Source organism: Pan troglodytes, chromosome 7, assembly GCF_028858775.2.
Source record: "Pan troglodytes isolate AG18354 chromosome 7, NHGRI_mPanTro3-v2.0_pri, whole genome shotgun sequence".
Taxonomy (NCBI): Eukaryota; Metazoa; Chordata; class Mammalia; order Primates; family Hominidae; genus Pan; species Pan troglodytes.
Window position 1 is genome coordinate 47,296,537 of NC_072405.2, and position 14,536 is coordinate 47,311,072.

The 14,536-nt window shown below is 48.4% G+C and overlaps 1 protein-coding gene across 4 annotated transcripts in view; it reads left to right on the forward strand.

Annotated features, from left to right (window-relative positions):
• Positions 1 to 3,207: 3,207 nt before the first annotated feature.
• The window catches only part of PLEKHA2 (pleckstrin homology domain containing A2), a 73,186-nt gene continuing 61,857 nt past the window's right edge, over positions 3,208 to 14,536 (forward strand). Inside the window, exons 1-2 of one of the 4 annotated variants that reach the window (XM_016959369.4) lie at positions 3,380 to 3,519; positions 3,872 to 3,966. The gene's annotated coding sequence lies outside the window, so the exon portion shown is untranslated. Of the gene's footprint in view, positions 3,520 to 3,871; positions 3,967 to 14,536 lie in introns of all 4 variants that reach the window. The other 3 variants (XM_016959368.4, XM_063817043.1, XM_016959373.4) reach the window with 3 other exon arrangements.

Sequence of the window (14,536 nt, forward strand, 5' to 3'; positions counted from 1 at the left end):
GGCAGGAGAATCGCTTGAACCTGGGAGGCGGAGGTTGCAGTGAGCCAAGATCATGCTGTTGCACTCAAGCTTGGGCAACAGAGTGAGACTCTGTCTCAAAAAAAAAAAAAAAAAAAAAAAAGCAGCAACAGCAGCTAGACACAGAAGGCCACATATATATGATTCCACTTATATGAAGTATCAAAAATAGGCAAATCTGTAGACTGGATGGAAAGCAAGTTAGTGGTGACCAGGGGCTGGGAGAAGAGAAGAATGGGAGGTGACTGCTTAATAGGTATGGGGTCAACTTTAGAAGCCATGAAAATCGGTTGGAACTAGACAGTGGTGAGAGTTGTACAACATTGTGAATTTACCGAATGCCACTACATATACACTTTAAAATGGTAAAATTTATGTCATGTGTACTTTATCACAATAAAAAAGTGCCCCCCCAAAAAGAGAGAAAGGGATGGAAAAACATAGCAGGGCACAGACTCACTTGACGCCTGCTTCAAGGTGACATGAGAGGAGGGTGGGGGTGGGGGTCCCTCTGAGGAAGCCCTGGGAGATCCAGGAATAAGAGAGTGGACATTAGTGCAAGATTTGTCATCTAACTGGGGCCAGGTCCTTGCCAGGGACAAGTGTAGCAGTAAATGGGGCTCCAGTGAAGTATGAGCATCTCCCCGAGTGCACTGATGATGACCTTCCCTCAGCCCAACATGTTCCTGGCCTCCTCCCACTGGTGTCAAACTGTATCCATCTAAGTCCCACTTCAAAGCCCACTCCCTTCTTGAGCTCCCCCACCGTCCCCCCCCACCCCCCCATCCCCCATTCAGAGACACATTTCCCTCTTTTTTATTTATTTTTTTTCTGAGACAGGTTCTCACTCTGTCACTCAGGTTGGAATGCAGTGGCATGATAATGGCTCACTGCAGCCTCAAAATCCTGGGTTCAAGTGACCCTCCCATTTCAACCTTTAGAGTAGCTGGGACCACAGGTGCATACCTGGCTAATTTAATATTTTTTATTTTTTGTAGAGATGAAGTTTCCCTAGTTGTCCAGGCTGGTCTTGAACTCCTGGACTCAAGGGATCCTCCTGCCTTGGTTTCCCAAAGTGCTGGGGTTACAGGTCGTGAGCCACTGCCCCTGGCTATATCTTGTCCTTCTAAAAGTTGACAGCACTTACTCTCTGTGCCATTCCCAGAGCACAAGCCTGCTTCAGCCTTCTAGAGACACCTGTATTCTCTTGCCACCCAAGGCCTTCTGCTTCTCTTTGCCTCCCAGCATCCAATACAGTAGTGCTCAGGAAATACTTGTGGCTCTGTGATGGAGTGACTCAGGCAGCCCCACGGGGAGTAGAGTTTTATGAGTTTAATATGAACCATACCCTGAAATCTGAGAAATTTACCTCATTGCTCATGCTGGAAACCCTCAGTTCCAGTCGGATTTGCTTGGAGCTGGATGGAATTGTGTTGCTTTTCATACTGAAAATGATCATCTAATTTTTAAATTTAAAAAACATTTACGTAGCACCTACTTCATGTTCGACAGGAATCTCAACACTTCACAAATGTTAACTCACTGACTTTTCCTAACAGAGGCATTGAGAAGTTAAGTAACTTGCCCAGGGGTCAAACCCAGTAAACGGCAGAGCTGGGCTTCAAATCCAGGTTCCTTGCTTCCAGAGGAGATGCTCTTCAGTTTGTTCTGGTGCCTGAAACTTACAGATGAGTGGCAAAACCCTCCATGAACAGGGGAAAAAAAGACATTGATGTATTTATTTCAAGGGAAATGTGTGTGTGTGTGTGTGTGTGTGTGTGTGTGTGTGTTTTGCCCATCGTCCCCCTTTTCTTCCTCATTGAAAGCAAAATGCTCTAAAGCAAACAGTCTTTTTTCACACCTGAGACACCGGCGGTGTTCATTTTTGCTTTGGCAATCAAAATGGAAGAGGAAACTTGTGTGGTTTCATCACTGGTGCTTTCGGGGTGTGTGGGGCGGGCTGTCCTTCTCCCTCGGTCCTGGCTCAACGGCCCGAGCCCCCCTCCCCAGGCGTTGTGGCCTCCGGTCGGTCGTGGAGACACAAGAGGCCGCCTTTCCTCTGTTAACACCGGGAATGTGCCCCAGCCTCTCCCTCCTTCCTGCAAATCCAGTCCTTGTCCTGGAGAACCTCAGCGTCTTCTTATGCCTGCCTCTTTCAAAGCCTCGTAGGATTTACACCTGATTAACAACGTTTGCATTAGGATCGCCAGACACCGGCGCACGGCCCTGCAGGCCCGCGCGAATCTTCTACATTTTCATGTTTCGGATGTTGTCCACCTGACTTGATGCATATTCAAATATCTCTCTCCCCACGTGGGAGGCCGGCGTCAGAACCTGACAGACCTGCCGTTTACTAACTGGGGACCCAGGGCAAATTACTTCACAAGTCTGAGTCTCGGTTTCCTCACCGTGAACCGGACTGGTACCCATAGGTTGCGGCGTGGATCAAATGAGATAGCGCAGGGGCGGGACCCGCGCACAGCAGCTCTCTTAGTTCCTCTTGGCGAGGTCTACGTAGTAACACATGCTTGTCTGTTTCCCATTTTTTCCCAGAGCACCCTCATGCTCTGGGGGCAGGAAGGGAGTCTTCGCATCACACCGAAAAAGTCCCAACGGGCACGGTGTAGGCGCCTGTGGTCCCAGCTACTCGGGAGGCTGGGGCAGAAGGATCGCTGGACCCAGGAGGTCGAGGCTGCAGTGAGCTATGACTGCGCCACCGCACTCCAGCCTGGGCGACAGAGCCAGACCCTGTCTTGATTAAAAAATAAAATAAAATAAAGAAATTGAAGTCCTTATAACCCTGGTTAGAGCGTTCCCGCCTACTGGTCTCTTAGGGCACATTTAGGACAACCTGAAGAAGCCACTCTTCTTGGGACCCTAGCCCTTACCCCAACTCCTCGGTCCCCAAAGGCTAAGGGCTCAAGATCCGAAGGAGGCCCAGCTGAGGTCGCTGGGTGGGGCTCTGGGAGGAGGAAATGGGGTTCTTGATGGAGCTCGCGCTCCAGCTCGCCTCCTCCTGCGAGGACGCCCCCTGCCCGGACACCTGCTGCCCGAGCGAGCGTCGGGGCCGGGCCTCCCCGCGGGGCAGTCTCGGCGCGCAGGTCCCACCTGCCAGGCGCGGACCGCGGGCGGCCTCGGGCGCAGCCTCCGGGCGCCCCGCCCCCGCCTCCCCCGCGCGGCCCCGGCGCCCGGCCGCACCCCCTCCCAGCCCGCGGCGCCCCGGCACCCCTCTCCCTCCCCGGCGGGCTCCGCGGAGCATTGTACTCACATCCGGGGCTGGGTTTTGCTTTAATGCGAAACGTAATTAACCCGGAAAAAAGAGCCGAGGGACGGGAGAGAAGGAGGGGGCACTGGGGGAGACCAGAGCGAGGGGAGCGAGAGGCGCGGAGAGTTTGGCAGGCAGACCCAGAAATCCCTGGAGCGCGGCGGACCCGGCGGCCGGAGGGGCGACCCCGCCCGATGTAACGCGCCCCGCCCGAGCCCCGGCCCCTGCACGGGGGGGTAAGTTGGGCGCCCTCGCGGGCTCGGGAGTGGAGCGGCGCAGAGGGGCGCGCGGGGGCCGGCGGGGCTGGGGGTGCAGGGGGCGCCCCGGCGGGGGCCTGGCGGCCTAGGGGCGCGAGGGGCGCGCGCGCAGGGCTGAATACGCCGGTCCTGGTGGCTGACAGGCGAGGGGAGGTGGCCGCAGACCCTGGAGGCCTCCTCCAACCCTTTGGGAGAGCCCCGAGGGCAGCCCCTCCTCCAAGTGCCCCGGGTGGCCAAGGTCGCCGCCGCCAGGGGTCGGGCTGCGGGGGGTGGGGCCGCGGAGAGGGTGGGGGCGGGAGTTCTGCTGAGCTGCATTTTCTCACGTTTGCAGCAGCGAAACTTCTCTGCGGGTTCTGGCGCTGGGGCACCGACCCCGCAACGACTGCCCGGGCTGCGGGAGGGGAGGAGAGCAGAGAACGTCCCCAGGCAAGTCCCTTGGGTACGGATTGGGCCATGGAGACTCCTCTTTCTCTCCCCCGACTATCTTATTAAATGACAGGCCTAGAAGGCTCCCCTAGGGACTCCTGTCCTTTCCTCTGGGTGCAGCCTGGCCTTTGGGCTTCTGGAACTCCAGACAGTGAAAAGGACTGCCCTAAAATGCAGGTTCGGTGCCAGGTTAGGTGAGCCCTCGAGGGGAGCTGTCGTTCTCTCTCTCACCAACTTCTTCCTCACCTTACACGCTTCCCTTTTCTCCTCCAGTCCTAAAGACGATTTCACCAAAATTTTTTTAAAAAGGAAGAGAAAAGAAGGGTGGGGGAGGGGGGTGGGAAGCTAGGCCGTTTAGAATGGAAAAGTGTCCCTGCACGCCCAGAGAGGGGCGCAGGGCCCGCTGCGGCCGGAGCACCCTCACATCTCCCCGGGGCCAGCCCTGCCCCCAGGCCCTAGCCTTAGGGTTTGGCTTCCTTCCTTCTTGGTGAACGCAGGTTCAGGATGTATCTTCCCCTTCTCATTCCTTCTTCCTGCCCGCCCCGTTTCTTTCTTTAGGGCTCCAAGTGGGGTTTTCAGAGGACAGTAAACGGCAGAGAAGAGGGAGGGGAGAGCACCCCACCAGAAAGCCAGCTGTGGCTCTGGGGGCTCTGAAGGCTGAGCTGTAGATGCACTTGGGGCTGAAGTCCCAAGATTGCACTAATGGTGTTCTTAATATATCTGACCAAGTCCCATTTTCCCTTCTTTTGTCATTTTTTTTCTTTGGTTGCGAAGGCTTCCGAAACAGCAAAGCAAAAGATCTTGAAAGAATAGAAGTTTTTGTTTTCTATTTCAGTTGCATTCAGTTGACATGTATTATACATGCAAGGCAGTGATGAACAAAACACAACCCCTGTCTTTATTTTTTCTTTTTCCTTTACCTCTGGAGGGCTGGACCCTGTCTTTGGGGAGCTTACAGGACTTGTAAGCCCCCCACTTGTTTTGAGAAGCCAGAGTAAGCTTTTAGAAAGCATCATCATCATCTCAGACATTAGCCCTCTTCACCATGTGCCGCCTGAAGGCAGATGACTTTTGCACTATCAGAGGTCTAGCTTGTAGTCTAGATTATGGCCAGCCCAACGTATGACATGTACCAGGTGCTAAGTAAATGTTTATTGCATTAATGAATGAATGCAAACACATGAATTGTTTGCACTTGTCCAAATGGCAGAGAAAAGAGCAGTGTGGTTGTTCCTCAAACCTGTAGGGATTTGGTTCTCCAAGCTGGTACATGGGAGTTATTAGTCCGGATGTTGCCTTTACACCTAAGTATCCTTTGACCCTGTTTGTACATTACAGCATGCTTTCTACAAATTGTCTGTGGCACTCCTAGTGGGGTTTTAGCTGGCTGGTAATGGGAGCCTTGCTCATTTCACAGATTGGTAATTACCTTGGTATTGATTGAGAAACTGCCTGCCCTTTGGTGAAGAGTTTTTGCAACCCTTTCTTTTTCCTTGTCATTGGTGCTTTCTTCTCTCTTCTGTGTTAAGGAAATAGGGCCTGCAGATCCCATCATGTCATGGTAGTGAGCTGAACCATATTCAGCTCGGTATTTTAGAGTGGTTAAAATAAATCTTGAAGACATGCAGGTTTTGGTTGATGCAGGTTTTTGTTCTGCAGAAGTGGGAAGGGGAAGGCTGATGAGCCCTATCAGCTGAGCCCCAGAGCAGCCCTCCCACTACCTTGCCAAGTGTTTGCCGAAGTGCTAGGATACTAGGAAGACCCAAGCAGCGTTGGTCTCCTGTCCAATTCATGGGACAGATGGACAGGTGGGTGATGCCCCTGCTGAAAGGCTGGATGACTCAGATGAGAGCTTGCTGCAGACCACAGTGCATCAGAATATCTCTTCTGATTCACGGAAACTGCTGTGGCTCGACTTATTCCGGTTGTGATAGACCTAGGGCTTGGAAAAGAGGATCTGGGTGCTGGGACGTTGGGTTGCTCTGCCCCCTCTCTTTTTCCACCATGAACAGTTTGGGTTGCCTTACTTTCCGTTTTCCATCTGTCTCAGTGAGCTGGATGGGACTCCAGCAATCTAATCTGGTAGGCTTTGGAAAGGAAGGAAGGAAAGCAAATATTATAGTGTGTTGGCCTATGGGAAGAGAAGAACCCTGGCCCTGCCTGATATAAGCCCACTATTGAGATGGGGTATTGGACAGGCGGGGGAGATAGGGCAGCTGAGAGGTGGGAGGGATGCGGCCCCATCCTGTCGGTAGAGGAGGCCGGGGGTTGGTGTAGTGAGACCCTACTGTTCCTTCTGAAAGCCCCTTCCCTGCCCTGACCCCAGTTGACTGAAGTGATTTGTTATGCATTAAAGCCGGAATTGGGCTTTCTCACTGTGGAGGTCCCAGCCCTGCTGGGGCGGGGCTCCTGATATTACCCAGTGTGGGCAAAAGGCTTGGGGGCTTTGGCCCTGTGGTGTGCCTTTTGCCCACAGTGCCTGGTCAGCTGAGATGAAGAGGATGGGAAGCTGGGTCCTCTTGTCCTTATGCTCTTGAGAAGCACTGCAGTTAAAGTGCGAAGGCTGGGACTCAAATTTGGCTGGCCCCTTGCAAAGCAGCTCTCTGCTGGTATGATTGCCCATGGCTGGATCAAGAGGCAGCTTGCCTTGGAAACTGACGAGCATGTCTAGGTTTCTGTTAACTCTCAGGGTAGCCTGGCCAAGAAGGAGTCAGCGCATTGCCTGGACTTTTTGTTTTAAACCTCCTGGAGAATTTTTAGAGATGTAAAATGTGGTGTTTCTTGGAGTAGAGGGAAGAGTGAGGGAAGCTGATGCCTTTCCTCGTGAGAGGAATCCCAGGGTCGCAGCTTTTTCATTGACATTTGCTCACTGGAGTTAGAGGGATGGAGGTGCGCATGCAGCAGCTGCCTGCCCAGTGTTAAGCAACTTTGCAGTAGTAATGATGACCATGTACTCCTTGTTAGGCACCCACACATGCAGTTTAACAACAACAATATTTACCCAATGTCTGGGTGTCCAGCGCTTTTCACACATTATTTCATTTAATCCTCACAGCAGCCTTTGAAGTAGGTAAAGCGATTATCTCCATTTTGCAGATTAGGAAATAGACCCTGAAGACTTAAGCAACTTTTCTGCGTTTGAATCCAGGTCTGTCTGGCTCAAGACTCATGCTCTTTCCCTTCACTCCACTGCATGGATGGGATGGGTAACTGAAATCAGCACACCCTTTTGAATGGTCATCTTCTTGCAAAAGTTCCCTCAAAAATACTCGTATTGGCTGGATGCCGTGGCTCATCTCTGTAATCCCAGGGCTTTGGGAGGCTGAGGTGGGGGGGATCACTTGAGGCTAAGAGTTTAAGACCAGCCTGGGGAACATAGCGAGACCCCATCTCTACAAAAAATTGAAAAATTAGCTAGCTGTAGTAGTGCGCGCCTGTAGTCCCAGCTACTCGGGAGGCTATAGCAGGAGGATTTTTTGAACTCAGGAGTTTGAGGTTATAGTGAGCTGTGATCGCACCACTGCACTCCAGCCTGGGCACCAGAGCGAGACCCTGCCTCTAAAAAAAAATTTTTTTTTAAATACTCGTACTGATTATTGTCACCTGCACATCCTCCTTACCACACCCAGCCCCTCCTCCTTCCCTAAATCAAGAGACAGAAGCACATGTCTTTAGAGGAACACAGCTAGGCCATTTACGCTCCCCCCTCACCACTCCCCTGCCCCACCCCCAGCACTTAGCAAAAGGCCAGTAGGTTGGAGAAATTATGTTTTTTGTGTTTTTGCTTTTTTTTTTTTTTTTGAGACAGAGTCTCACCCTGTCGCCCAGGCTGGAGTGCAGTGGCGCGATCTCGGCTCACTGCAACCTCCACCTCACAGGTTCAAGCAATTTTCCTGCTTCAGCCTCCCAAGTAGCTGGGTCTACAGGCGCATGCCACCACACCCAGCTAATTTTTTGTATTTTTAGCAGAGACAGGGTTTCACTGTGTTAGCCAGGATGGTCTCCATCTCCCGACCTCGTGATCCACCCACCTTGGACTCCCAAAGTGCTGGGATTTCAGGCGTGAGCCACGGTGCCCGGCCAGGAGAAATGATGTTTTCTTTTCATTCTCTTAACTGCCCATGTATTAGTACCCTTTGGTTGACATCGTCCATTATAAAATGAAGATTAGAGTTCCAGGACTCGCAGCTGTTGTTAGGAAGCCCAATAGTGAAACCGAATTCATTGTGGGGAAACTTTCACAATTCTGAAAGTTGGAGATCTCAGCTTTTATAGGCTGTAAAGCCAGTAATGGCTGCGTGCCTGCACTGGTGCCCTCTCTGGTGGAGATGGTCTGACGAGCCATCAGCCCCGGGCAGGCTTTTGTTTCCTGCAGGCTCCAACAACCACATTTTCTTTGAATGTAGATGAGGCTGCTGTGAAGAGAGGTCATGAGTGTCTGAAATATTTTGTTGTTTTTGGCATCTTTATTGCAGTGGTATCAATTTCCAGTTACTCCTGCCTTACACCCCTCCCCCCATATTTTTTCAAAAATTCCTTCTTGAGTATCTCTTGCTCTCTACTCCAAGTTCTAGGGTCCAGTGGGGATTGGGCTATCTCAGGGTCAAGCCAGCACCCTGTCTGATCCGCCCCCCGCCATTCCTGTACATGTTTGCATTCCTCACCCTGCACTTCCTCTGGGAACTTGTTCTCAGTACATTCCCTTCTCTCGCACTTTATTCTCCCGCCTTACACTATTTGGAATCTGCTATCATGACAGTTTCAAAATGCGGCCATGTTAGAGCAGTAGGAAGTGGAGGCTTCCACACTTCCTAAGTTATAATCTTTGACCCATTCTCAGGGATGTGTTCTCAAATAGCCATGCTTGCATTTTGCTGTTGTTTTTACTGGGTTTGTACATTGCGAAGGCTCTGGTTGGCTTCACAATATATCTTGATGTATGCTGCAAATCTAAACATATATGAACTCTGTTGACATGGTCCGTATGTATTCTAGCAATAGGTGAGTGACTGCTCCATATCTCTATGCCTCAGTTCCTGTCTGCTGTATTTCATACGGTCCTCTTTGAGATCTCTGATGTTATTTCCCAAAAAACTTTCTCCTGTTACCCGGTTGAGCCATTTCTGGTTGGTAGAACCTCAGTCACTACTGAAGCTGCTACCTGCAGCTTCTGCCCTGGTAGGGGTAACAGGACAGAAGATGTACGTACCACACGCCCCACTGCTTGTCAAAAAGCACCTTTTGAATATTTTCTGCAGCAAAATCCCAGAAATTCCTTGTCCTGCTAACACAGAATGTGAAAGAAACATCTCTAAATTTTAAAAATGAGTAATTTTTTTCTCATTTTTGAACTGAGGTTGTAGTAGATTATTTTGTACTTCAGCCAATACCACTGAAGGCTTTATCTCTGTTATCACTTTCTCTTATTGTTTATCTCAAAAATGCTAAAGTAGTCAGGCAGAGTCTCCCATATTTCCCTCTATTCTTTCCTCTGTCTCCAAATTATGTTAGCCATCTTCAAAATCAAGAGGGCTATTCAGAAAACCACAGCTCTCATTACTTAATACCTTTATAGCTTTTCTTTAAAATAAATCTATCTGGCTGGGCACAGTGGCTCATGCCTATAATCCCAGTACTTTGGGAGGCTGAGGCCAGAGGATCACTTGAGCCTAGGAGTTTGAGACCAGCCTGGGCAACCTACAAAAAATACAAAAATTAGCTGGGTATGGTGGTGCACGCCTGTAGTCCCAGCCACTCAGGAGGCTGAGGTGGGAGGATCGCATGAGCCCAGGAGGTGGAGGCTGCATTGAGCCATCATTGTGCCACTGTACTCCAGACTGGGAGACAGAGTGAGACCATATCTCAAAAAAAAAAAAATTAATCTATTCATCTTTTCACTCATCCAGCCAGCCACTTATTTTATGTATGTATGTATGTATGTATGTATGTATGTATGTATGTATGTATGTATTTTTGAGACAGGGTTTCACTCCTGTCACCCAGGCTGGAGTGCAATGGTGTGAGACATTGGCTCAACTGCAACCTCCACCTCCTGGGCTCAAGAGATTCTCCTGCCCTAGCCTCCCCAATAGCTGTGACTATAGGTGCACACCACCTCACCTGACGCTTATTTTAAAATGTCAGTCCTATCTCCCAAGTTTCAAGAAGGAAAACTCCACTGGGCGTTCCTGTCAGGGTCCCCATTTCCTTTTCCCAGAGCACTTTTCAAGGTACAGCTCATGTGTTGTAGGAATAGAGGAATAGCAGCATCGACTTGGGACTGAGTATTCTGTTGGCCCGAGGACCTGGGTGCTTCTTAAGACCAGAGAGCAAGGGACCACACCAGCAGGAGAAAGGGGGAAAGGCGCTCAGAGGATGTTGCCATACGAAGTAAGAAACCCAAACAGCTTGGAGGGTGCTAAAGCCCTCTGGGCAGGTAGATATCTGGCTCTTGGATAACTGTGAGATGTGAAACATTTATTTATTAGGTTTAGGTCTTTAAAACACCAAAAAGTTCCAAGAGAGCTATAATTTAGGGAAGGCCTTGTTTGTTTGTGGACTCTGGAGAATTGAGAAATTTATTATCAGATTCAAAACTTATACACTTGGGTGGGAATCTGTGTGGAATTAAATAGCTTTCTCTCCTGCTAAATAAAGTAACACATGCTCCCTGTAGAAGATTTGGAAAAATATGTACAAGTAAATGAAATTCCACTCATAGCCCGTAGATAATAACTTACTGTTTTGGTGACTATATATCTGGTTTTAAAACAGACCGTATATAGGAATATAAGAATAATATTTGGATGATTGAGATCATATTATGTACCATTTCATATCTTTTAAAAAACTTATGATGTGGTGAGTTTTCCCCTCATTCATTAAAAATAACCTGAAAACAGAGTTTTTGAATTATTGTGTAATATTTCCTTGTGAGTATGTCCTGTTGTTTATTTAATTATTTTCTGGGCCTGGCGCGGTGGCTCACGCCTGTAATCCCAGCACTTTGGGAGTCCAAGGTGGGTGGATCACGAGGTCAGGAGATCGAGACCATCCTGGCCAACATGGTGAAACCCCATCTCTACTAAAAATACAAAAATCAGCTGGGCGTGGTGGTGCACGCCTGTAGTCCCAGCTACTCAGGAGGCTGAGGCAGGAGAATAGCTTGAACCTGGAAGGCGGAGGTTGCAGTGAGCCGAGATGGCGCCACTGCACTCCAACCTGGGCGACAGAGCGAGACTCTGTCTCAAAAAAAAAAAAAAAAAGAATTATTTTCTAACCATTGTGTTGTTCAGGACATTACCAGTTGTTTGTTACTATAAATTCTACTGCAGTTGCCATCTTTTTACTTTCATCTTTCTTTGCATCTTTGTTGATTGACTTGGATGGAATCCTAGAAGTAGAATCACTGGGTCGAAGGGTATGAACATTTTTTGCTTTCTTGTTATATATATACAACTAAATTGCTTTCCAGAAAGGTTCATAGTCCTGTCCTGGGTGTATAAGAATCCTAGGAACATTTTTCAAGTAGACAACATCTGTTTTAAGCAGTGATCTTTCCCCTTTCAGCCCCTCTAGTGCCTCTGTGTCCCATCTGGGCTATGTGCTATTTTCTCAGGGTCTGGGTCCCAGCTGTCTCTTGTATATTATGAGCCTTGCAAAGTTATCCATTGCCTCAGTTCCTCAGGGCAATTTTTTTCTTGGCTTGAATCTCCACTGGTGGAACCTAAGGCATGGGAATGGGCAGTAGAGAGATATTTGGGGCTGCGATACCTCCCAGTGCCCCCCATTTCATTCTCTGGCAGGCAGCCATTGACTCTTCCTTCTCATGAGCTGCTTCTAGTCAACTGGCAGGTGTTGGCCAGGAATCTCTCAGTTTAATTGCCATTTAACACACTTTCTGCCACTGATTAATGGGTGACTCCATGCAAACTCACTTTCTTTCCCCAAGTTTCACTTGTATCATAAATACTTATTTTCATTCGCAGTACATACTTAAGAACTTATATTCTGCTTAGAAATCTGGATCATATAAAACTTCCCACTTTTTGTTTTTCTTTTCATTAAAATACTTTTTTTTTTTTTTTTTTAAGATGGAGTCTCACTCTGTCACCCAGGCTGGAGTGCCATGGTGTGATCTCGGCTCACTGCAGCCTCCACTTCCAGGGCTCAAGTGATCCTCCTACCTCAGCCTCCTGAGTAACTGGGACCACAGGCATGCACTACCATGCCCGGCTAATTTTTGTATTTTTGGTACAGATGAGGTTTTGCCATGTTGCCCAGGCTGGTCTCAAACTCTTGGGCTCAAGTGATCAGCCCGCCTCGGCCTCCCAAAGTGCTGGGATTACAGGCATGAGCCACCATGCCTAGCCTGAAATACATTTTTTAGTTACTGGAATAATATGAGGCTATGTCTTGGTTTGGTTTGGTGTTTGTTTGTGAGAGACAGAGAAGAGAGGGAGAGAGAGAATGAAGGAGAGAGGGAGAGAAGGACAGGGAGGGAGACAGAAAGAGAGGAATTCTGTATGCACATACTTTTGATTTGCTTTTAATGAAGTTCAGGAAAGTAGATGAAATAGGAAACAAACATTTAAAAAACGTTCAACCTCACTAGATGTCATTATGTATTTGAAACCACCAATAGTTTAAAATAATGAGAACATTCAATATATGTAAGATTATAGTGATGATAACAATATATTGCTGGTTGCAACATAGATAACATCTTTTTAGAAAACAATTTTGTAAAAGGACTCAAGAATTATGAAATATCATAGCCTGTGATCTCATATTATTACTTGGAATTTATGCTCTTTCCATGTAAAAGAAGAAATAAAGCATGAAAATACAAATTTTAGCCTTATGTATAACAGTGAAAAATTGGATATAACCTTCAATTTAATTGTAGAGAAATGGTTATGTAAATTATAGTAAAACCAGTCCATTAATGTTATGCAACCATTAGAAACGATTATAAAGACTATGTAGCAACATGGAAAATGCTTATGACATCATCTTAAGTTTTAAAAAGGCCAATTATGTGGATAGGGACATGAAAAAGCATGCAAATGTGAAAATTGTTGGCTGGAGTGATTGTTAAAATAATTCCAGCATTGTTATATTATGATTTTTGCACTAAACCCAGAAAACACGAGGGAGGTTTGGCTAGGGAAGATAGGGTGCTGAGTGGGTTGGATAGAGGCCCCTTCTCTTACAAATACCCTGTGTGCTTTGTTAGCTGCGTGTTGTGAAGGCCAGGAAGCTACTTGCCAGATAGTTTCATTACGGTATGAGAGCAAAGGTGAAGGGACCATCTAGAGAGAGGGGTATCTAGAGCTCTAACCCAGCATGAACACTTTCTTTTTTTTTTGAGAGGGAGTCTCACTCTGTCACCCAGGCTGGGGTGCAGTGGCGTGATCTCGGCTCACTGCAACCTCCGCCTCCCAGGTTCAAGCAATTCTCCTGCCTTAGTCTCCCGAATAGCTGGGATTATAGGTGCGCACCACCATGCCTGGCTAATTTTTGTATTTTTAATGGAGACAGGGTTTCACCATGTTGGCCATGCTGGTTTTGAACTCCTGAACTCAAGTGATCCACCTGCTTCGGCCTCCCAAAGTGCTGGGTTTACAGGTGTGAGCCACCGTGCCAGGCCCCAGCATGAACGCTTTCCATGTTGTCCCAGGAGATGAGGGCTGGGTATTGTCAGGGTGCCCACAGGCTTACCTGGGAACTCCTGAGATAAACCACCCTCGGTCACCCTCTACCCAATATTTTCACACTGGGGAACTCAGGACAAAATGAAATTTAAGGCTGGGTGTGGTGGCTCATGCCTATAATCCCAGTACTTTGGGAGGCTTGAGGCAGGAGGATTGCCTGGGTCTAAGAGTTTGAAAACAGCCTGGGCTATGTAGGGAGACCCCATCTCTATGAAGAATTAAAAAATTAGCCCTCCATGGTGGTGTGCACCTGTAGTCCCAGCTACTGGGGAGGCTAAGGCAGGAGGATTGCTTGAGCCCAGGAGTTGGAGGCTGCGGTAAGCTACGATTACACCACTGCACTCCAGCCTGGGCAACAGAGTGTGACCGGGTCTCTAAAAAATAAAAACATAAAATGAAATTTAAGATAAGTGATTTTGGCTGGGCGTAGTGGCTCACGCCTATAATCCCTGCACTTGGGGAGGCTGAGGCTGATGGTTCACCTGAGGTCAGGAGTTTGAGACCAGCCTGGCCAACATGGTGAAACCCTGTCTCTACTAAAAATACAAAAATTAGCCGGATGTGGTGGCACACGCTGTAATCCCAGCTACTCTGGAGGCTGAGGCAGGAGAATGAATCACTTGAACCCAGTAGGTGGAGGTTGAAGTGTGCCGAGATGGCTCCACTGCACTCCAGCCTGGGCGACAAAAGCAAAACTCTGTCTCAAAAAACAAAACAAACAAACAAAAAACCAACCATGTAACTGGCAGAGTGTTGTGAGAGTTAGAAAAGACATTTTGAAGCTTTGCCTTGGTCTTGGCAGGGGATTTGGGGGTGATAGCATATATATGTACACAAAGTTGTTCCCCCATCTA